At 38.4% G+C, this 24,833-nt stretch overlaps 1 non-coding gene and 1 pseudogene across 1 annotated transcript; both read right to left on the bottom strand.

The window, feature by feature from the left end:
* Window positions 1–23,011: 23,011 nt before the first annotated feature.
* On the bottom strand, window positions 23,012–23,193 carry LOC149283555 (U2 spliceosomal RNA). The gene has a single exon (XR_016277919.1). It is a non-coding gene; the product is annotated as a U2 spliceosomal RNA (small nuclear RNA).
* Window positions 23,194–24,161: 968 nt separating this feature from the next.
* On the bottom strand, window positions 24,162–24,285 carry LOC149283554 (U5 spliceosomal RNA; annotated as a pseudogene).
* Between the last annotated feature and the right edge of the window lie 548 nt (window positions 24,286–24,833).

Genomic DNA, 24,833 nt, shown 5'->3' with positions numbered 1-24,833 from the left:
GGAAACAAATTATGAAAAGAAAAGTACACGATAAAATTAATTCCCAGCATGACATAATTGTTCAAAAACAGCTAATCATTCATAAGAGGCATTTATTACCTAAATACTTAACAAGACATTGACACCTACTTTACAGAATGAGGAACACAATAACAATAGCATCATTATCATAAAAATAGTTTTTTTTCTTGTTTTAAGCCCATTGGAAACAGCTCAGTTGGAAACAATTAACAAATATAAGAAAAGAGGCGGTTGGTTTTGCCAATTCTACATCTATTCTCCAAGTGTTCTACGAAAAAGAAAAAATTGAGCCATTTTGGAGAAAAAAATTGAAATTGTCTGGAAATTTTCATTTCTTTTAACGTGCGAAATGTCAACAAATTCTCTCATTTTATATTTAAATTTTTTTATACATTTTTCCTGCAATTTCTAATTACATTGTGGCATCGTAATTAAGCAAAAGGTTTCTTTCAGGGTATAATGATATAGGCCAAAAATTTTTTTTGCTATAAATATAGATACATATGGGCTCATGATTTCATGATTTATTTTAACCCTTTCTGTATATATATATATATAGATAGACATGTCCTGATGAAAGTCAGTAATGACTGAAACGTCGACTTGACTTTGAATAAAATGAAATTGTCTATTTAAAGACCTGGAGTGCTGACCATCTTTTTGAAAGTGTTTTACATGGAAACTGCTGGTTACTAGCACCGGGCTTGGAATATTTGGAATGGTGTGCAATGGACTCTGTGAGTAAATGTATATAGATGGATAGATAGATAGATAGATAGATATACACATAAAGGGTATGGTCAGAGAGGGACTACTTGGGGGGGGGCTGTCTTTATATGCCATTGATTTCTCAATATGAGGAGCTACTTGGGGGGGAACCGGGCTTTATATGCCCTCTGGGCCAGAAGGTGCCAGCTGTCCCATGACTCCCACCCTTAGACACGATAGTTAAAAGAGTTTGTGCTAGAATCTTTTTAAGAAGGGCATTAATGGCAACAAGCTATTTAACCCCTTAATGACAAAGCCGTACGTACATGTATGGGCTCAAAATGCATTGTTTTCAATGGGTTTAGGGACCGCCCATTGTCCTTAAAGGGTTAAAAAAGCATGAATAGGCGAGTTTGTTGGTACTCAGTGCTACTTCTCGTTACTCTAAGTCTGATTTTGATACTGAATATGACTAAGGCATAATATCTCATGTTTTAAGTACCTACCAAATGCAACTTTTGTCGCGATAGAGTAGCATCCCTTTTTGTTGATTATTTTTCCTCTAAAGCCCCGCATAGCCGTCGGTAGATTACGCTGATACGTTCTACATTTTCTACAATTCAGTCACATATTCATATCTCAAAGGATTTAAATGCAATTTTAACATTAAATTACAATAAATCCTTTAGGGTGGAATACAGAATTACTTAGACACCCTTAATACCGGCATTGTTTCTGCTACATCTTTTCACGTTTGATTATGATTCACAATTAACATTTCCACGTTTCTGCCGGAAAATATTTTTAACATTCTATCCGCGTGTCTCCTCATTTTAAATTATAATCAAAAGTAAAAACACAATAAGAAAGTTATAGATACGTTCCCTGTTTGTCAGTATGATATTACCCATTTTGTTTCATTTTTGCCATGAATTATATATATATTTTTTTACACTGAATATAAAGCAACCGAAAATAATAATTTGCTTATAATTGTTAAATCTCCTGTTTTAACAAAGGGTTTGTTATAATGCATGACTGCTTAAACCCATAGCAAGGTGAACAAACGAGAAGAACCAAATACCCCACCCAAACCCCAGAAATAAAGACACTAGACACCATTGAGTGGGATAGGGCATTTGGCCACAGCTTTTATGAAACCATTCCCCAGGCCAGCGGAAACAAACATTACACCTGAAAACAACCTGTCAGCTGCTGAGCGCTAGGCCCAACAGGCAGTTAAATTACCACCGATTGTACCAAGAGTCCCAGCCCTGCGGGTGCCATGAGCCGCCCGCAGGACACGCCTCCCCAAGCCCGCTATGGGCAAATGATCCAGGTTGCCTGAAATTACCGCTCTGGCCAGGGGACCCAGACCGCTGCTGTGACAATGAAGAAAATAAACAGGAAAGAAAAACAAAGCAATATACATAATACAACACAATTATACACGACCAAAAAGGGGGCGGGCGGGAGGGGAACGTCTGGAAGCTGCTGTTGGTACAGGAAAAAGAGGTAAGAGTCACCTCTTCACCTTCCTATAAACCCTGATAGCTGCAACATTGTTGCAGCTACCCACCAATGAAAGGAAGCTTACTAAACCACCATGCATGGGCCAGCAGTCATGATCCCCCTTTCCTATAGGTCCAGGGGGCCCCCTTTGCGCGTGATTTCTATGTGAATCAGTTGAACTCATCGGTTAATAACAACTGATAAATTAAAGGGGAAAATGTCTTTATCTTTCAGTATAAACCCCAGCGCTGTTGTACAGTAATGTAGGTCGGCATTGCCAAGAACCTGGTTTTACCTCATTTTGCTCCAATAAATGTTTTTTCTTTAGACCTGGAGGCCGCCGTTGTCGTCAGTCATGTGATTTTAGGTGACTTTCCCTGCCCAAACTCCACGCTGAGCAGATGCTTTATGGCAATGCTAATAAAGTTTGTTGCTCCATAGACTTTCATTAGTCAGCAGTGATGGATTAACAATGGGGCAAGCAGAATAATTGCCCCAGTGCTTGTATGTCAAGGGGCCCCGCTTGCAGTACAATTTTTGTATTAGCCTGCACTGCACAGTATGCATACAGTACTTGTGCTCGGTGGTATGGGAGGTCAGGCAGGGGCCCCCACTGGGTGCAGGGGTCCCTCTCCTGCAGCAGGGGTATTTGCAGACAGACGCCACTATGATGACAAAGTCGGCTTCCTACTTCTTGTCACGTGACAGGATCGGTAAGGTGTGGCGGCTGTTTGGCTCTCTGTAAGGAAAAGGCAAGGGTCAGAGTTAATGTGTCATGATCTCCAGCCAGCAGCCTGCAGCCAAAGAAACAGAGATACTCTGCCGGCAGAAGCTGGGATCTGTGTTTATGGAAGTCAGCGTGTATTCAGGTGTGTGAATGGATTTATATGCATGTGGTTATGCTTATCTCTGTTTGTATATATATATATCCCATCTTATCTGATGGTAAATATGTGCAGACTTTCAGTTAGCTGAATAACTTTTGTGCAGTTTTATGAGAACAAAACCTTGTTCTGCATTGTTTGTAGAAACCTTTTCGTTCCCCTTAAATATCATTCCTGTGCATGATACCGTCTGGAGCTTTTCAATCCTGGGGGGGGGGGGATTGTGCTCTGGCTGTCTATGGGTTAATTAAAATAAAATCAGGTTTGTAGAAGGGAAAAGCATATTGAGAAATCAATGGCTTGCTAATGTACTGTGTCTACCAATATGGTTGGAACAAAAAGCAGCTACAGACTAAGAGGTATGGAGACTCCCCAAAATCATAGACGGGGTGTAACAGATAACTAGCCTTTTCAGACCCTACTTTATAAAGGGAATGACAGACCGAAAAGGTATATGTGTCCTCGGTTATGGGCAACCATGGAAGCGGCAAAGAAATATCGCTACTTCTGACAGTTTTGTTACCCTATGATCCAGGTAGGACAGAATGTATAAGCCTAATCACGCTGTCAATTTATAGTTTGGGCTCAAGGCACCAACCAGCAATTTCCCACTAAACACAATTTCTGTAGAATGTGTTGGTATTCAGTTTGAGACTATTACAGTTTTTCCCTGTACGCGGCTGATGGGCTGCAATATTGATCTCTACCAGCTGTCTACAGTTAACTGAGCGAATAGATTTTCAAAGACAACATTCTTGCACCTAATGTATTTGGCGATCCCTTTGCCGTCTTCTGAAATGCCACGGACATTTGTTTTTTAAACAAAGACTCATTTTCAGACTTTAAGGTTCTGAATAAACACATTTTTTCCCCACCTAGCTATATTAGAAATGAAATTCAGCTTAGTGGCTGGATACTCTGTAAGGCTATAAAATTATACATTGCATTGAATTAATGCTAAAATAATCCTTATGATCTGATAAACTGTTTTTTTATTATTTTTTTTCTATGAAGAACCTATTTGGTTGCTTTTGTAATTTTCTATAACGATTTTAGGAATTTGATTCAGAATTTGCATAGCTCTGTAGTTATTGAGGTTCAAAAGAAAGTCCATCAACTTCAACCCTTCCAAGACATCGCTAACTGTGAATTATTCCCTATATCAGCCGCTATTTAAATGAATACACATGTCAATAAGTGCCTTCAATTATAATAGTAAAAAAAATATCTAGTCCATTCTTAAAAACATCCACGTTGCCTCTGGTTAACTTTGCCATAAGTAGTGCACTCCAGAGCTTTGCCGCCCTTACTGTAAAGAATGCTTCTATTTAAGCTGTAAAAAAATTACATACAATAATAGATCTCCCCTAATATCTGTTGTGTTCATGGGGTGAAGGTCTACCCTAATAACACAAAAGCTCTATACAGGTGGCTTTTTGACCTTTTGCACTGTCCTAGGCATAACCCAGAGCCACCTGATGCTCCTCCGCAATGCTGACCTTACTACGAGGTGTCGGGTTATGATGTCATATGTTAGCACTCTACTTTTCAAACGAAGCACAGCACCGACTCAACTAGACTCGACACAGTCCTCCATAGTGTCAATGGAGATCAGTAATCCCCCCTTAAACTGGCCCATTGAGTAGTGGTGTTGCAGGGAGCCTGATTTCTCAACAGGGCAATCAGGCTCCCATCTATGCAGCAGAAGGGCTGCCACCCCTTTGGTCCTGCTGGGCCTAGTCAACCTAGAGCAGCATATGCCACAGAGTAGGTAAAAGTCTTTGAATACTCCCTAGTAGACAATTCAATGGGCATAAGTCATATTTGGGAAAAGAAGCCAAACACATGGTTTTGTACTATTTATATATTGGTGGAAGTCACCGTTTTAAAGGTAGAAGTTCTACAAATGGCTACAAAAGCTCTCCGCCCCTCCAGGTAACATAGAATAATGGGTTTTCATTTGTAAATACCAGAGTGGTGAAATGACCATTTGTCCACCCCTGATTACCGGTAGCGTAAGGATTACTGTAATGTGTCTTCTCATCTCAACAGTTCCGTCTGTCATCCTTTAAACCTCTACAAAGCTCTGCGTCTGGGGACCGCGGCACAATCACCGTTTAATCAAAATTCATTACCGCTGCTCTTTTTTTAATTGACTGTTTCTGAGCATGCAGCGCAATCAATTTGTAGCTTAATAATAACTATTTTCACATAATACCTCTGCGGTTTTTTAAAGCACCATAATCACAAAAAGCACATAAAATGCTTTATGAAATTATTACATCCACGCGTTCTTTTGTACAGTAATTCTGTATCTTTTTTTTCCCCCGGTAAAATCAACTTGTGGGCCGGTTACCTTGCAGCTCTTTCATATAAATATTATATGGTTTTTTTTTTTATACTCTGGAAATGTGTGTTTTAATAAGGCCTAGAAATAAAAGCTGTTTGCTGTCTGTGGGGGAAGACATTAATTGGCTCCCCTAATTCTCTTGATATTCTTTGGAAGTAAGGTGGTAGCAATATTTGATTATCTTTAGGGGGAAAAAATATGAAATATGTGCTTTGAATTTGCGTTGCTATGGTTACCGGTTTTTGGGGGGTTTTTTGTAGGGTTAAGGAGACATTACGGCTTTTAATTTGCAGTTGCGTTGTCCTTGTAGAGTAGTGGGGAGAAAAAAAATATATTCCAGCTATCAATAATACATTAGCTTCTGCGTAAAAGAGGCCCAGGCATAGATCGCATATGTCAAGCATTCAAATTAATTAGTAAACAAATGAATTAAGGGTTTGGCCTTTGCACATAATTGTTCTTCGTTTGGTCATGGTGGATTACGTAACAAATACCCAGTATAAAAATAAAAGGAGTGAAAGGGACAGCGATACTTCAAAGCAGACCCAACTTATATTAAGTTAAAGGATTGAAGCTCTAAGTTCCACAAGATGAGCCACAAACTTTTGGGAAACTAAAAGAACGATATTGTACTTGAATACAAAAGGCGCGTTTTCACAACATTAGTTACTTAATTACCCTGTTTAGTCTTCTTTTCTACGGTAAATTCAGAAAGGACACCAAAGGTATTGGTGGTCAAGTGGGAGACGAGGGAGATGTCCAACTTTATTATTATTATTATTATTATCCTTTATTTATATAGCGCCAACAGTTTACGCAGCTGTGACCACCAGTGCCTCATGCAAAGCAAAGGAGAATAACGCTTCAAAATATCAAGAACGAGGGTCTCCTGCCAGATATATTAGTGTAGAGGGTTACATTTTTGGTCCATGTAGGCAATTGGCTCCCATTGACCTCGGAGAAAAAAGACCCAGCTCTCCAGGATGGCACGCTGGCAAGACTCCTATGATAAACTGCTGGGCTCCCAAGCCCGTTTTGTATAAAAATGAGTGTAGTAGGAAAGATTCTGAACTGCTATGTCTGGGGCTTAGTTTACCTTGCGTTTTTGTTCTAGGCTACCATTGTGGGTGGGTGGTTGGTGACCAATCTGTAATGACATAAATGCACTAGGATTAAAGATGCTCCAAAGCTACAATCCACTATAGGGGCAGCCTATAATATTATTAGGTGCGTTAGTCTCATGGCCGTTGAGTTGCTGTCCATTCTCCATTGAGATATTCTCATAACTCTTTCTATGCAATACATTTTGTATGTCATAGGGCATTTATTGAATATTGCATTGTGAGACTCAAATGGCCAATGAATAAATTGCTCATCAATCTATAGCGGTGTATAACAGTGTTAATTTGGAGTCTTCTCTTTAAAGATACACGTATATACATATATATATATATCACAGGTTTTTTTTGTTAAAAAGAAATTAATTTACATTCTAGATTTTTTTTCCGTATATGTTTTCCGTTTTCTATAGACATTTTCTTTTGTGACAATTCAGTTCTTAAAACACTTTTGATTTCAATAAAGAGAAAAAAAAAAAAACTTAACATTTCTTGACCTATCAATCAGTCTCTGGTGAAAGCAATTTCTTAACTTAGACAAATGTACAGCTTGGCTACTCTTCAAGATACTTAAACAAAAATTATTTCTTTTCTTTTTTTTTTTCAATAACTTCCAAGTCCTTGTGCTGAATAGAAATAGAAGTATTTCATAGTCTCTGATTGCATTTACCAACCCTTGAAATTCATATATATATATATCATTTTTTTTCTGCAATCTACTCTGATTTATCCACAGGTCAAAGGGCATAAAATGCCAGCCTGAGTATATTCAACGTATTTCCAAACAAAATGTAATTTTGTGTCTTCAAGCTGGCAGGTCACATCCGAATTGTTGTTTAATTAGGCCCATACAGAGCGAGATATGATCTGCATAAAACAGATGGCTTCTTCTACAAAACTGCCCTATAACGGCAGGAATCTTTCCAATGTTTGCACAAGAAATAACAATTTTATGTATTATGGCCTATGATTAGCATGATCATTCTATCAGTCGAACCGAAAGAGAAAATTACTTGTCAGCGGAGCGGCGATATCAATTGGAGATCCACTACAATCACACTACTCCAGAATATTTTCTTGAAAGCCCACCTGGGATGACTTAACGATGTATTATTGTTCCAGTTTTGTTAGGTCCCACATGGCAGATGAGGGGCAATTGCGTCAGACAGACTAACACACAAATGGGGGCAATTACGTCAAAGCAGGCTTACATGAAGATACTGAGTTGACTGATAAACCTTGTCGTTTTGGCTTCACTTTTTTACCACATTCTATGGTTTTCTTCCGGAGCAAGGCATTCGGTGCACCCCTTACTCTGATCCTTCTGTTCTCAATTCTCACGTTCCCTTCTCCTGGAATTTTTCTCCTCTCTCTCCCTACCCATTTTCACTAAAGAGAAGTTAGCAGGAACGTTGTGTGTTCAGCTCTCTGAATTCATTATGTGTTATTAGTGCCTGGTCCCGGTTTATTGCTTCACAAGAAGGGCCGGAAGGCCTCTATACTGAGTATAGTTCAATTGGTAAGGAAACATGGCTTTGCCTGCGAATTACACGAGGCCAGTCAAGTTCTTCTTACAGCAGAAGCTCAACGTGGTGGTACCTTCATAATATATAACTAAGTTATAAAGTAAAAACATACCCAAGATTTTACAGTATCAGTGTTTAGTCCTCTTTTTGGGACTGCTCTACTTTAAGTTATTATAATGATGTGGTTCTCCAAAATGTACTCTATGACGATGAATTATTTGCCAAATTTCAAAGCTTTCCAACAAATTGATTGTCCTGGAGAGTTGTCATGAGAATCTTACTCATAAAAACACTCTAGAAAATAAACACAAATAAATACGGGAGGTAAAAAAAATTGGAAGGGACTGTTGACTTTTATTTTTCAAATTTAAAGAAAATAACTTTGTTGGTACAAATGTATGTATGTCACATCGACCCTCAGACTGATTGGATAACCCTTGGCTGATGAGTGTCACTGAGAAGTTTGCAGGTGTTGGAATATTTTGTGGAATTGTTCAGATGGAAATAAAAAAAATAAATCATAAATATTCAAATACCTACATAGATATAAAACTATAAAACAAGTTAAAAAGATAGGATGTATGGATAGATAGATAGATAGATAGATAGATAGATAGATAGATAGATAGATAGATAGACAGACAGACAGACAGACAGACAGACAGATAGATAGATAGATAGATAGATAGATAGATAGATAGATAGATAGATAGAAGGACTGAACGGCTGATGTATGAATGGATAGATAGATAGATAGAAAGATAGATAGATAGATAGATAGATAGATAGATAGATAGATAGATAGATAGATAGATAGACTGAATGACTGATCTTTATATACGTTACTGGCTCCACTCAAAAATATGTGTCTTTCTTTATTGCATTCATTTTTGTTTGCAAACAGCCAGATGAATTGCAGTAAATTAAATTCCCATTTCTCTAGGACAAATAGATGAATCAGACGTTTTCCGGGAAAGTACAGAAGAATTATGTCCTTCCGCATGCCTACTGTTATACCAAAAAAAAAAAAGGGATGGGTAGACAGCTTGCCCACTGAGAAATCTGGCATGTCCCCCCCGTAAATTCTGACAATCTTCACAATTAACCAATCACGTTGCCTAAATCTGCGGAGAAGAAGCATCTGTTGTATAATTTCATTAACAATAAATTTACCCTAATCTTGTTATCCTAATGCAAGAGTTTGATTTTCCCTGCTTTATTTCTACATAAAGGACCGTTTAGACGTAATTTGTATTGTGCAGTATTTTATGATTAAAACGGGAATAATTTTACAGAGGGAGTCAAACTAAAAAGACTGATTTGAGAGTTTATATAATTAAAGAAAATATGCCTTTCTGCTGAAGGTGATTATTTACAGATCTCTCTTTGAGGTATATATATATATATATATATATATATATATATATATATAAATGTTTTAGCAAATGAATGTCAATGAGCCCCAGGCTTAGAACTAGGATTAATAAAAATTTGTTTTATCCCCCCTCCCAAAAAAAATCAACTTTTTCCCACCAAGGCTACATTGAGATGTCGACTAACATGGCAACCCTCTAAGAAGAACATAGACCGAAACCAAAATGTTGTGGATAGTTAGCCAAAAACTAAGGGAAATTCATTTTTATACCATTTGAACAGCTGTACCTTGTGGAAAAGATAGCACCATAACATCGCTGGGCCATGTAGGAGAACAAGAAGTTTCATTGTTCCATTGGATTGACTAATGATGTGTTTCCCACCCAGGTTGGCATATAAAGGGTTTTATTTTCTGGTGCTCGTTATAACAAGATTTCGAGATGAGCGCCAAAGAGGACACTAATCACTTAAGGTTCTCTGCTGGTCAATGTATTAACCTTTTATTTTTTATAATTATAATTGTAGGCTGGAGAAAACAGACGAGATTGACACTTATCTTCCATTTCCATTTTCCATTCCGAATGAAACATTTGCTGTAAAATCAGTACTTAGCATTAGATATGACTATTATATCAACATAACATAAATTCTCTCCCTATTCGAAATATTATCCTGAGTTATAACAAAGGTGAACATTCCACCTTTGGGTTTGGAGCGAGGTGGGGTAAATAAGGGGGTTGAGGGGAGTTGGACTAGTCCTCCTCCTCTAGACTATCTATAAGAGACTAGTTCCTCAGCAGACTGTGAATGAGCCTGCAGCAGTCATGGACTGATACTCGCCCTCTCCTCAACACCAGGCCGTTCCTGGCAAATCATAAAGCATCCTTTACACAGGACATGAGACGCCAAGCATCATCAATGGCGCCCTCTGTGTATGTTTCTGGAAAAAGTCTATAAAGTTCCAACTCCAGGGCTCCCAACAAACCCTATGCAAATGAGCACGGCAAGAGCAAGTGAAGGGATGTCTCTTCCTCCACAATGCATTCTGGGTAGTCTCTTTACCTTCACAGCACCCTTGAATGCATAAATGTTCTTAGGGAGAGGCCTCCCTGAATGGCCATCAATGCAATTTCCTTGTCCCTTTTGGTCAGCCTGCTTGATGCCACACTTACTATGGCCCCAGGGGGCACTGGAATGCTCTCCATCCTTGTCTCTGATGAGCTTGAGAATTACACAGGGTGTTCACAGATCAGATTTAACTCCGTGCAGTTGATGCTCCCTCACAAATTTGTCCACGTTCAAGTAGAACCAAAGCAAAGAGATGGCGCTGTCTCACCTTTCCCACTTAAATTGGCTCCACGAGAGCAGTAGGAAGACGCGGCACATGGCATTGCCATGAGGGTCCTTGTACATCACTATGTGCTTTGCTCCATTGCCCATTCTGGAGCCCCAGATGAAGTAGAAAACTGACTTGGAGAAGGCTTGGCAAACAGTGACCAGCAGCAAAATGAGAAGAATCTGGTTTCTCAGACACAGTTCTTTCCACAATCAAAATGTCTGCTTTACTTTTGCAATTTTTTTTTGTAAAGTTCTTACACGTCTGCTCAGAGGATGTGACAGCGTCCATGTAGAGTAAGCACTTTACTTATTTCTTGTCTCTGCCCAGTACAGCAATCAATCTGATTTTTTGAGGTCCATCTGATGGTTTCAGTAAAGATTTCTATACAACACACAAAAAGATGAGGTGAGACATGGTACCGTCACCTTCAACACAACAGCAAAGCTGTGGAGACTACTTGTAGATGTTGTTACATGGGCTCCCTCTTTGCATATGCATGCTGTTTTAAATCTTGCCTTCCAACAGTGGACAGATTCATGGAATAAAACAACAGATTTAATCTGTAAATACTGTTTTACAGCGCACTGAACACAAACCATTTTACCCAGGTAACAGCACAGCGGTCTTTTTAACATTAAATACAAGATAGTGGCATTCGATGCCAATCATTCCTTTTTACTCGGAAGCTTTATTATTATTATTTTCTTTGTTTATTTAGCATGTACGCCAGCAAACATTGTTAGCTGATTTTGCGATTGGCTTTACATGCACATTAACCAATTTTTACATAGTTAATTGCCTATAAAATTGCTTTTTATGGAAACCTCTTATTAGCTGTTCTGATTCATTGCTCTCATTAGTCTCAAAGAGGGTTACCTTATTCCTCATTAACAGGAAATCCTAAGGTGTGTGTTATGACCTTAACTACAGGGTGCTTGTATCCAGGGCCAGTTGAAACAATGACCTTCAGCTGAATAACTTGTAACTAACTTCAGATTTGGTTTCGCACTACATACTGCAGTCTATCTTTTTTTTATTATTTTATAACACATAGGAATGTTTTCTTGGTATGGGTAACACATGGGCAGGGTCCTCTTTTGTTTTTCGAGGTCTTGTGGTATTGTGCTACCAATATCAGTGAAGAAAGGTGAAGGTGTCCAAGTGCTATCATAGGGTCACAGTATAACATTATATCCCCTGCCACACTCCGCCACAGGGATATCCAACTCCCTTCTCTCCTTCTTTACTAATGTGTTTTTTTTCCTTTCTTGTGAAGAGATGGGGGGGAGCAACAGTTGATTACCAGATCCCAAATCTTCCTCTTTAGGGCCGCACCTCCCTTGGAGATATGCAACCTCCTCATCTCATTCTTTACCTATGTCTTATGTGTGTTTGTTTTTTGTTTCATTTCTCATAGAGAGCTGGGCGTTAAACAAAGTGCCCAGGAGGAGCAAAAAAATCACCAGATCCTAAATCTTCATCATCATCTCAATATGGTCAATATGGACATATCTGAAAACCAACCTGCTCTGAATTCAGAACAGGTTTATTTTCTTGTTGATTTGGTCAAGCTGAAGTATAGAATGTCCCAGTACTGAGTGGGGTGTCATAGAGCCAGAAATGCTTGTCTATGTCTACAGGCTTCCATCCAGAAATGGCTGGCTTACTATCTTCACACATGCACCTTCCCTGCTTTTTGCACTTTTCATTTTGTTTCTCATCTACAAATGTCACAGTTGGTATGTGTCCCAAGGCGTATGGTGGATGGTTAGTTATAGCCTTTTGGCCACCAGATTCTAGTTTTTTTCCCATCCTTTTCCTTTCCAAAACGCTGGTGGCCGCCAAAGGAAGATCCAAGCCTTCTATTTGGCCAAGGAGGATGGAAAATTCACACGATTAAAACGGTCCTGCATTTGAGCTTAAATGTTGGATAACCTCTAAATAACTTATAAAACTTTCCATTTGTTTTATGATGTTACAGTAACAAACTTTTTTTACAAAGGCCTGTTTGGGTCAAGCGTTCCATTCCTGTTCATGCCTTCCGGCACCCAAATACAATACATTTATTTAACTTACATTGATTCTTTCCTATCCTCCCACTATGATTTGTGGATAGTTCTTTCATTGTTTAATATCCCCTCTTAATATTGTTCAAGGACTCGCCTTGATGTTTCTCTTACTGACAGCTTTATAGGGTAATAGATGTTGATGTGATATATATGATGAGATAATAGGACTGTTCTATACCGTGTTTGTTCCCATAAAAATGATTGGTTTTAAGTTATTGTAATATTGCTGATTGTAATATAGAACCCAAAATTATATAGTTACATGGGATCAAAAATCTGATTAATAGAAATCACTATGTGTGTGTTCTACTACTCTATTTGTATCAGCTCAGTTCTCTGGTTCTAATAATAATATCTCTCTTCAAGATTTCCAAAGCTCACTCATAATAAAAAGAAATATATCTGTATCAAACTTTATTCTAAATTAATTTGTAATACTCGTGCTCTGTGTTTCTGCCTCAGGACTAAGCATCCAGGAGTTGCGAGTTAAATGGACAGTGTTGAGTTTAATTAGAAAGTCAATGACCCATGTCATGTATCAGAATAAGCAAATAATTAAAACAGTGTATTTTCTGCATATGATTTCCCAGTAAAGGCAGAAGGTGGAAAATATGTAAATTACCATAATTCTGCACCTCGGCTGTTACTGTAGCTGAATTGAGGTGAATCTCAAACAGTATTAATATGTAAAACCAACACACTAGCATTCTCTATTCTGAGCAATTCTATGGCTTCGACAGACGGTACAATCAAAACATTCTCATTCTACCCAGTTCCAGCTACTTTTGTAGATCTTCCCTGCACTAAAATAGGAGAGAGTAGTATATAAGATAAACATGGTTCTAGCCATCACAAAAGTAGTCAAACTAGAACCCAACCAGTATCCAAACAAAAAGTTGCTGTATTGGCTAAACTCCAAAGAGCCTCTGTCTCCTTTGAGGATCAGCTGATGGAGAAAGCACTTACATGGTCCCCTGATCGGCAAACAACAGCAGGCAGGGAAAATGCAAGCGATGGCTGGAGTGTCCATTTAGGTACGCAGGTTTAAAGAGCCAGCTAAGCTATCAGGCCCATACTGGGCTTGTGACACAACGGGAAAATGCATGAGCATTAAAATGTAGCTTGCGGACGTGCATATCCTGCCGTCGGAGCATTTACGTCATCAGGCGGCCACTGGCCTTAAAGTGCCAGGGTCCGACTGGCAAACTATTATTGCAGTAGAAGCTTACTATGGTAATACCTAGTAAGTCCGTACAAATGCTGTCTTTAGTTAATAAAACCCCGTGAAAACCGTAGACCCGGTGGCTTCTTGATTCTAATTGGTTAAATCCATCCATGTTGGCAAGAACCGTTTTGTCATTAGTTTAACATCCGTCCATATAAAAAATTATTACTTTTTGTTGTAAGCTCCTCATAAAATAAAAACCGAAAATAAAAAATCAAGATTTAATAAGATGCCTGTCTGTGTTAGGCGTTTAATGCAATCTATAGATTTTCTGGTTGAAATAACAAATGTTCCTTTCTCAGTTATATTATTATGCCGCACTCAAAGGCAATCATAGGAAATCACTATAGCAAAACCATCTCGGTATAAAGACTCCCACACAGACTGTCAAAGAGAGGTGGAATTTAACTGCGTACAAACAAGTCCACTTCCTAACGAAGGAACAGATGTGTCACAAAAGCACGATAGGGGCAGATCATTTAAAAATTAATATATTAAGTAATTATGTCTATAAAACCTATTAATATTCTCGGTGTGAGTCATAGAAGTCTGAGACCACGTGCTTTCACGCAATAATCCATATTCCATTTGGTCCCACAATCTAGTTAGGGGTTGAGATAAATAAACTACAGTTCAATAAAACTCTTTCTCCTTCTTACAGTTCAATAACATGAACCCTATTAAGCGAAAGTCAATTGAGGATTTTGTCTAAACACATTCATCGCTGCTTTGATACTATCCGATTATTCTTTCCAGCTGTAATACAACTGTAGAAATGGGTATTACTTGGCAGTGGAGGTATCATGTCCCAGAATGTTTGGGCTCTCCACCAGCTTGGGTCACTGCCTGAAGCTATATTGCGTTATTGAGTTATTTTTACTTGCAATTCCAGATATGGCCACCGGGGTGTCTCTAGTAAAAGGGCTTTAGGTAGAATTTAGTCATTGACCGAAGCCTTTCTGTGTTCCCTGGATATAAGCATACCTGGGAACTCTTCAGGTTTCACCCGGTAGCTCCAGGTAAAGCTTCGGTTCTCCAGGTCCAGACAGGCCCCACTCCCAACCCATTTCCCTCTAAAATGGGGGAAATGGGCAACAGCGGGTAGTCCTAGTCGCATTCCACAAGTGGGGGGGGGCTCCGAGTAGCCAAAGCCTAAAAGTATCCCAGGTAGGGATATAAGACAAGGCAATTGCGTTATGGTGAAAGCTTTTTGAATGAAAGACAGTCGGTTTTTTTTGGTGTAGAATAGATATTTACATCTGCATTATCCTGATTACGTAAAAAAAAATAATTCACATTTTATTTTGATATTACAGCTTTTAATGTTGTCACTTACAGATTTCCCACTGTGAGACAGCATCAGTACGTGGGTTTCATGCTCGGGCAATTTTCATACCGAATCCACCTTGAGCATGGACTTCCAGTTAATGGTCTCATTTTTATATATTATTTCATGCTGTGCTGTTTTCATTCCGCAGTGAGCAAAATGCCACTTTTATAGATAAACAACATCTAGGGTGAAAAAAAAAAAATAACAGCCTCATTTGTGGGTTTCGTTAAACGAATGAAACATTTTTTCCTGTAATAATGCTGTCACCTTAGCGATTTGCCTCCTTATCCCAAGCACTTGGTATGGTCGTTAACTTATATTATTCCAAGAGAGAAACACATTTTAACATCTCAGGACCTATCAAAACTGTAGTATTTATGGATTTCATCCTCTGGCATGATATTTTGGTAGAGATGTTTTTTTTGTTTAGTTCTAGAGACTCCTTATATTTGGATTTCTGGACTTTGAGTTGATATGGATTCCTCCTTTACTATAACCAGAGTGCATACCTCCCAACAGTCACACTTTTGCGCAGGGCTGTCCTGCTGTCCCAGGTAGCTGCTCCACTGTCCCACTTTTGTGGGCATTGAGGATCATGGGCCACTGGGGGAGATCCTCGGATCTCCTCTGACCAGCTCTGATAGGTGTAAAATCACTAGAGGTCTATACTGGAGGTATAACTTCTACCTGGCCACCATGCAATGCTCTGAAGCCAAGCGCCATCACATACCTCTTTCTTTAAGGTGGGTAGTTGGTCATCACCCTTGCTCCCCACTCTTTTGGAGCTGTCCCTCCATTGCTCTTGCCACACACCCCAACCCAGATGTGCTTATTTAGACCCCTGAAATGCTGGGGGAGTGAGAGTAGGATATTCACAGATGTGGCCACTTTGATTAACAAGCCATTAGCCACATTAGTACAATGTACATGCTGAATGAAAATACAGACAAAGGTAAAGTGCGGACAATGTCTAGATATTGAGAGTGGTAGACTCGGGGGGGTGTTAAGGCACTGTCGGCCAGCCGCCCAACGGGCATTTGTCCAGATGCCAGATGGCTAGTCTGAACCTGCTTGACCATAGCTAATTATAGGAAGACAATGCTCTGCATGTTTTAACGGTGCTCTGCCACTTATATACAAATATAAGTTTAGGTCTCTTGTTTTATGCCAGAGATGCAATATACATGTTATCCGTATATGCTTGGAAATCATCTTATATACTAATAAAATACTACTTAAAAAAATAAGATTTCCAATATAAGTTTCTGCATTGGATGATGAATTGAAAAATACCTTAATTTTTTTTTAAGAAAAAACCCTCAAGAATAATAATATGCTCATTTAATGGATTTCTGGCACTTAGAAGTTTCACTACAATTCAACAGATGTTGAAGGGAAAATTTAATTAGAATATGCTTCATTTTGATGAAGCATATGTGAAAGCCTGTGAACATACAGTACGAAAGTTTTTTCTTTGGTATTTGAAAATAATTTGATGATTCATTAATGCTTTATTGAATATTACATTTGCACACGTCTTACACGTACTCCTACTGAACTTCCCAGATTTGGACGTGGCAAACGGGACCATGGTCACTGCCTCTTGTTTGTTCTTTTTCATTGACCTTTTGACGTAAGATGACCAGGGCAAAGGAAACTGACACATGGAAACACATACATGCTCCTCTTTTGTAAAGAAAATCCTTCTTGCAGCACAGGGATACAAAAACGATTTAGGCCACCAGTACTTCTGGTGGCCTCAATTAATGGAACTGGGAGTCTGTACATCAGACAAAATGGACAGACTAGATGGTCTGAATGGTTCTCATCAACCATCAAGTTCTATGTTTAATGATCCATTGTGGTGGGCCAACCCCAGTGAGCTTCTGCTGCAAGAACAACCTTAGAAGATTCCTTAGAATCTTAGAAGAGACCAAGATTCCTTAGAAGATTTAACTATACATTATGGAAGGCCACTTCAACGTTTTGGGTGGAAAAACTCACTGAGCTACGTCTTTTATAACTCATAGTGAAGTATGGTTCCAAAAGCTTTATCTCATTTTTGAACCCATGAATTATCAACACAATCTCTTCAGTCTTTGGTTTATGCTTCTCGTGTTTTTGCATCGCAGGCTAGACATATTCTGGTTTACTACATAAATCACTTCTTTCAAAGTAAAAAAAACAAAAAACACTTGAAAAGAAGCCTTGACTCAACAATGAATGATATATTAAATCCTTGTGAAAAACAGACTGTTTCCCACCTCCAATCACTTCTAATTACTATAAAGAAGAAAAGGGCACAGAAGCTTAAGTACATTATTAGACTGAGACGGGGTTTAACGCATTGCTTCTTACTAATACGGGCCACAATTGTACAAATGCTTTAATTAAGTGTGCTACAAAATTAAAACTTTATTTCTTAGTTTATTTTCTTTTTCATATATACAGCTTAGCCTATGAACGAGCTGCCGATGCTGAAAGAGAGGATATTTTGTATAAAACTGATATGGAGGACAGGTATGATTATAATAAGAATATTAAAAATAATAAAAGTGCCTCAGATTTACCTAAATATGCACTATTTATTAATACATTTAATTCCTATTTTAGGTATATCAATCTGATCCTTAGTAAACATTGGGGTGTTTTATTATCCACACCTGGATATTCCACTGGAATTAGAGACAGTGTCTTACAGACTTCATCATTTGACATTTGCTAATATTTTTTCATTGTTTTTTTAGCGTGTACTCTTATTTGGGATATTGATTTTATTTTTATTAATTATTTATTAAATATTATATTTGTAGTTATAGTATATTTATTGCGACTCTCTGCTTTTTTATGATTGTGCTAGGAATGATCTTTCGGATGCAACATTAATTTCTAAAAGCGGTAAATTCAAAAACTTTAATATAAAAAAGTAGATTTTTTACATCACTACTAAAGATGGTATTCTTATGGTTGCAAATAATAATAAATGTTTATAGAAGAAATTGGCAAATGTACGCTTGTATGTTATTGTAATAATAATATGTATATATCTATATATGTCTTCTAACATAATTATTTAAAAAAATAAAAGAAAAAATTCTTGAAAATCTCAAATAATGCAGATTTAATGAATGACCCTATACCACCACATGGCCATTTACCTTTTTAGGAGGAATATGTATGTACATGGTCAGGAGGGGGAGCATGTATGCTATTTTATTTATAAAAAATTTTTTATTTTATTTATAAATAAAATAAATAAAAATAGATGTTATTTTCCTGATTACGTGGTAGTTTTCATTCCTATAATGCTATATAAAGTGAGTGCAAAATGTATTTGTGATTGGATGTGCTTGCGCCAGAAGTTATTCGAAGCATTAAAAATGTATCCACCAAAATAGCAGAATCAGCTCTTTTTCCCATTTGATATATGCTTATGATTTTATTAGACTCTGGTTAAGCCATTCATTGCATTTCAGTGCGATAAGTTTTACGGCTCTACGTACTTACAAAAATCACACGTACCAAAATGTGAAAATGTCTTTCATTTACCTTACGTTTTCTATGCGTTATTGTAATACTCATGGTATTGGCAGGAATTTGCATATATAGACATCGAGAAAGCATCCTTAAGTATAAAAGGAGGCTCAGATAATCAGAAAAAGTGATTCTATCTAATATTTCGTTTTGTGTTGATCCGGTTGTTTTCGGACAATGAGTTTTGTTTTCTGCCCTTTTCATTCGGGGGAACCAAAATTCATTGTTCTTCTTGCTGTCTCCCACACTCTCTCTACCTTCTCCCATACCTGCTTCTGTGTCTCCCCTTCCAAGGCGTTCTTCTCTCCTCTTCCGCACTCTCCAAAGTACATGTTTTGGTTGAATGTAATGAGGTGAGGCTGGATGTGCAACCCACCTGACCAAGTTATTGCATATATCATAAGACGAGCACATTTGCTCATAATGTACATAAGGCACGGTGGAGGATGCGCAAGAGACATTTTAATGCAAGAAGTTACTTTTTTTACTGGCGCCAAGGCTTATCACCGGTATCTGGATACACTGAAACTGATACGATCATATGGACTTGATTCATATTAGACATTTTACTCTGCGTGATTATTGTTGATTAAATATTTTGAACATATACTGTAATTAACCACCAGGATTTATCATATATTTTATTGTATATATATATTTCGCTTTGAGATTAAAGGGAGTTATCCCAAAATCCAGGAAGTTTATTATTTGAATATGTTTAAAAGTATATACAGTGCAGGGGGTATTTTATATAACTTATGTAATGGTATTTCTTGGCTACCCCAAGCTTCAAGTATTAAGCCAGTATCCCAACCTCGTGCTGACGAGTCCCATTAAGGATGAAACTGCTGTCCATGAGTGGTGTTTTGGCTACTGCACCTCTTACCCGAGTTTTGTCTAAAGGCTGTCCTGGACAGCAGGCAATTACTTTCAAGGGATCCATGTATAAAGTGGATATAGAGGCAAAGGTGATAATAATTTACCTTATTTGCATGTGTCTACCCAGAATCCCTTGTGGTTGTGGCAGCACCATGAGATTTCTGAGGGAAAAACAAGCCTTCTGGCTTGTCTGGTGTCTGTAGATTAGTGTTTAATAATGCTTCTACTACCCCTTTAATTTTAGTGGAAGGGTTTTCCCATCACCTTTACCCACCATAACTTATGTGATGGTATTTCTTGGCTACCCCAAGCCTCAAATATTAAGCCAGCATCACATCCTCATGCTGATGAGTACCCAGCCCTTGTAGGCAGGGGGTTGAGAAATCTGCTTCTCTTGCAGGCCTTCTGGCTGAGGAGGGAAAGAAGGGATTGCGTATGTTTTGGGAGTTTGACCCCAGAAGAAAACAAACAGCTGTCCATGAGCGGTGATCTGGCTACTTCACCTCTTAACTGAGTTTTGCTAAAGGCTGGCTTGTACAGTGGGCAATTACTGTCAAGGCATCCATGTATAAAGTGGATATAGAAGCAAAAGGTGATAATTAGACTTGGGCACCAGGGGGCTTTCATGAACTCTTCGTGTTCGTTTTCATGTTCTCCCAAAGACGAATGCACAAGTCTAGTGATAATTATTGACCTTATTTGCATGTGCCTACCTAGAATCCCTTGTGGTTTTCCATCATCTTTACTCACCATAACTTATGTAATGGTATTTCTTGGCTACCCCAAGTCTCAAGTACTAGGCTGTTATCACGATCTCATGCTGATAAGTTCTGTTAAGGCTGAAACCGCCTGGTTTTATCATTACGTGACAAAGTAAAAAATCTGTTGGGGGAACTGTTGTGCCTTGTCCTTGATGCTGGTGGGATTTTGGCTGTCCCACACAGTAGTTCAAGGGGGAACTGATGGGCTCTGGCTCAATCTGGGTGGTCCCCCACAACAGCTCAAGGGGGGCTGCTGGGCCCTGGCTTTCTGACAGTACCATGAGATTTCTGAGGGAAAAAGAAGCGTTCTGCCTTGTCTGGTGTCTGTAGATGAGTGTTTAATAATGCTTCTACTACCCGTATATATATGACTTGTCTTCCATATAGATCTTCCTACTCTGAATCTATCAACCATGTTAAACATTAACAATTACTTGTTAATAATGTTGCATGCAGGGACAATAGCTCCTTCTTAGACCTTATTTGTAAAAATTTTATACACCATGAATCTTCTTGAACCTGTCATATAGAAATAGTTTGAAGCAAGAAATATCCCATTGCCTTTGATGCGCTTATTTAAAGCAAAATGTTGCAGTATGTCAAAGGAGTTATCTGTTTTTTTTAATATTTCATCATTTATTAATAGTTCTAAGTGACTCATACTTGTTGAAAAAGGATAACGCGTGGGGGTCGTAATTAGATTATCTTTTTTTTGTGTTATATAACTTTACAGCTTTGTTGACAGGGAACCATATAATCAACCCATTTAATCAAATATCTCAGTGACATAATTGAGGAGAAATAATTTTTAAAAGCTTTCCGCTTAGCAGATATATTCAATATTTTTCAAGCAGCTTGTCTATAATTTTCCATTTTAGTTGCTTAAGAAATTGTAGCGCAGAACAGTGGACACTAATTTTTAGACTGCACCCATTTTATAGAATACTAAGTAAGTAGTGGATATATTATATGAACAATATAAAAATAAACAATAACAATAAAAACAAAACAATAGTGGTTGATCTTAGCCAAACATCATGGAAGTTTGATCCAGCAATCCCGCCTATGGTAGGTAGTACACCTAACCTTTACGGCACCAGATGGCTTTTGGGTCTAATGCCATCTGCAACCTGAGACAGCAACATTAATTTGATAAAATAGAATAATATTAATAATAACTATTATTATAAGTTATACCAATAATATTTAAATTAATTTTATTTTATTATTCTCATTTTTTTTAAATGGTCAGTTCTTTTTCTTTTTTGCCCCTTCCTTTGGGATATATATATATATATATATATATATATATATATATATATATTATATTAATTTTAAATACAATACTAGTGATATTAATTACAAATGATATCTTGACCACTCCAATTCTGGATAACTTCAAATCACAGAGATTTTTATTTCTTATTAATTAACACAGATTTACATAATAAATCAAGACCCTATTGCTGGTGTTTTAAAGTGACCTTTTTATATGGACGTAGACTCTTGCACTGTGAAACTAATCTGTAACGTCCATGGAGAGTGTACATTGAAAGACAAATTATCCATCTAGATATTGATTTGAAGATTCATTTAATTGAAAAAGTCAATCCACTGCAAAATCCCACGGGAGACGTGCCCATGCCGGTGATAAACAGGGACGCTAAAAAACACTTCGGTTTACAACATGCAAGAGATTAACTCAGCAGTCTGCCGGCATGAACAATTCTGCTTTTAATATTTAAAAACACTATTTGAATGAGATTATTTGAAAAATATTCTTTAGGATTTTCTTTTACTTGCAGTGCTGACACATACTACCCATAGCACCTTCTTTTTTTTTTTTTTATTTATTTATTTTTTTTTTTTATTTTTTTTTTCTTCTTTTGGAAGCCCGAGGTGCATGCTCCTTTGGGTGCCGCATTCTGTGCACAAGGCAGCAGAAGCCAGACTACGATACCGAGTTCCCTCACGGAGAACTCGGACAAATTCCAACCCCCCCATGGGAGGGTCGGATCTTGAGTCTCACCCCGAAGAGTGAGACTCCTTGCTGGCTTTTTTGGAAGGGGCCAGAAGGCACCCAATCCTCCTCCAGCAAAGTCCAGGCTTCACTGCCTCTTAAAAAGAAAACAGCGTCCAAAACGTGAGTACAAAATCGTGTGCCATAGAATAGTGAGGGCCAAGCCGTGAATTTGAAAACCGTGAATTCCAAAAGGGGGGCAAATTAATTGGCACTCGTGTAAACGAAGTGAATATATAAATTAAGAAAAATAATTTAGGGACAGGCCATTGCTGGCCTGCCCGGATTAAAAAATAAATCTTAACCCCAGGACCAGAAGGTACCTGGGGAAAAGTTAGTGCTGGTAGGCCGCCAGTGAGAACGTGCGCTCACCATATGCAGTGGCGTGCAATACCACACACGGTGACTCCAGCATTTCTGCCAGGGCAATTCCACCTCGGGCTCCATTTGCTATCCCAAACCCTAAGGCCAGAGAATCAGCATAGTCCCCGCCTTCCCAAAGAGGAACTACACTTGATCTTAGCCAAAAGGCCGAGAAGCGATAGCACCTTCTACCCTAATCCAATCACAACTACATTGAAGAGATGTTAATCACTGTAATAGGATCACTTATTCACATTTGAAATACCATTACATAAGTTATGGTGGGTAAAGGTGATGGACAACCCTTCCACTAAAAATCAGGGGTATGTAAAAGCATTATTAAACATTCATCTACAGACACCAGACAAGCCAGATGACTTGTTGTTCCCTCAGAAATCTCATGGTGCTGCCACAACCACAAGGGATTGTGGGTAGGTGCATGCAAATAAGGTTAACAAGTATCACCTTTTGCCTCTATATCCACTTTATACATAGATCGCTTGAAAGTAATTGCCCGCTGAGGACAGCCTTTAGACAAAACTCGGGAAGAGGTGCAATAGCCAGATCACCGCTCATGGACAGCTTTTTTTTTTTTTTTTTTTTTTTTTTTTTTTTTGGGAGCCCGATGTGCGTGCTCCTCTATGTGCTGCGTTCTGTGCTTTAAGGCAGCAGAAGCCTGAAAAACTACTTCTGGTTCTCCCCAAGGGGATATACCAGACTAAATTCCTTCTCCCCCCTGCGGGAGGGCCGGATCTTCGGGTCAAAACCCCGTAGGGTAAGACCCCTTTGACTTCAGGTCATACCCCGGAGGGTAAGACCCCTTTATGGAAGAGGAAAGGGGCCATACGGCTCTACTATACCTCTAGCCGCTGAATCAAGCTGCAACAGCAGTGCACTGCTCAAAAACATGTAGTTGCCTTGCCGTGTTCAGTAATGCCAGGAATTAATAGGCACATGTGCAAAAACATGCAAATAAATAAGTGTCCAGCCATTTCTGGCTGAAATAAAAAAAAATTCAGCTCATTCCACAAGCCCATAAGGGTCAGGGGAAATGAAGCATGTAAGGTAGCAGAAACTTCTGTGCATATCATGCGCACACCTTTCACAACAGACGTGCAGACTGTGAAGAAGTGACTCCCGCTTACGCTAGGGAAAATAAGCACCTCCTCCCCAAGGGTACTATAGTTGATCTTAGCCATAGATAGCTTCTCCCCACAGAAAACTTTAGTAAAAGGCAAAAGATTTATTCAGTCTGAGGAAAACCCAGAGTATAGCTGTTTCTTCCATAACATGACTCATCAGCATGTGGCTGTGATGCTGACTTGAGGCTTGGGGTAACCAAGAAATACCATTATATAAGTTATGGTGGGTAAAGGTGATGGAAAACCCTTCCAATTAAAAATTAGGGGTAGCCAGAAGGCTTGTTGTTCCCTCAGAAAGCTCATGGTGCTGCCACAACCACAAGGGATTCTGGGTAGGCACATGCAAATAAGGTTAACAATTCACATTTGCGCACATTTGACACTCTGAAGGTAGCTGTCAGTTTAGTAACCGGAGTTTCTCACCACCTCCTCACCTTTATAACTGAATCTACGTTCTCCTTTATAACCACATAATCTTCAACGCCCTGATATTTTTCTCCTATCCTAGCCCACTCTTCTACCATTATCACTTTCTCATCTTTCTCCATTCTATCCACTCCTTTTTCCATAGTGAACCTATAGAAAACTTGTCTCATATATTCACATAAATTTCTTCTTTTAACCTTCCACCATATTGTTTTTTTCCTTTCTAACCTCTTTCCATTCTCTTTGTTTCTT

This window comes from Sceloporus occidentalis, unplaced genomic scaffold, assembly GCF_023333645.1.
Source record: "Sceloporus occidentalis isolate IW3139 unplaced genomic scaffold, rSceOcc1.0.p SCAF_103, whole genome shotgun sequence".
In the NCBI taxonomy this organism is placed as follows: Eukaryota; Metazoa; Chordata; class Lepidosauria; order Squamata; family Phrynosomatidae; genus Sceloporus; species Sceloporus occidentalis.
This window is presented reverse-complemented; position numbering and strand designations above follow the sequence as displayed.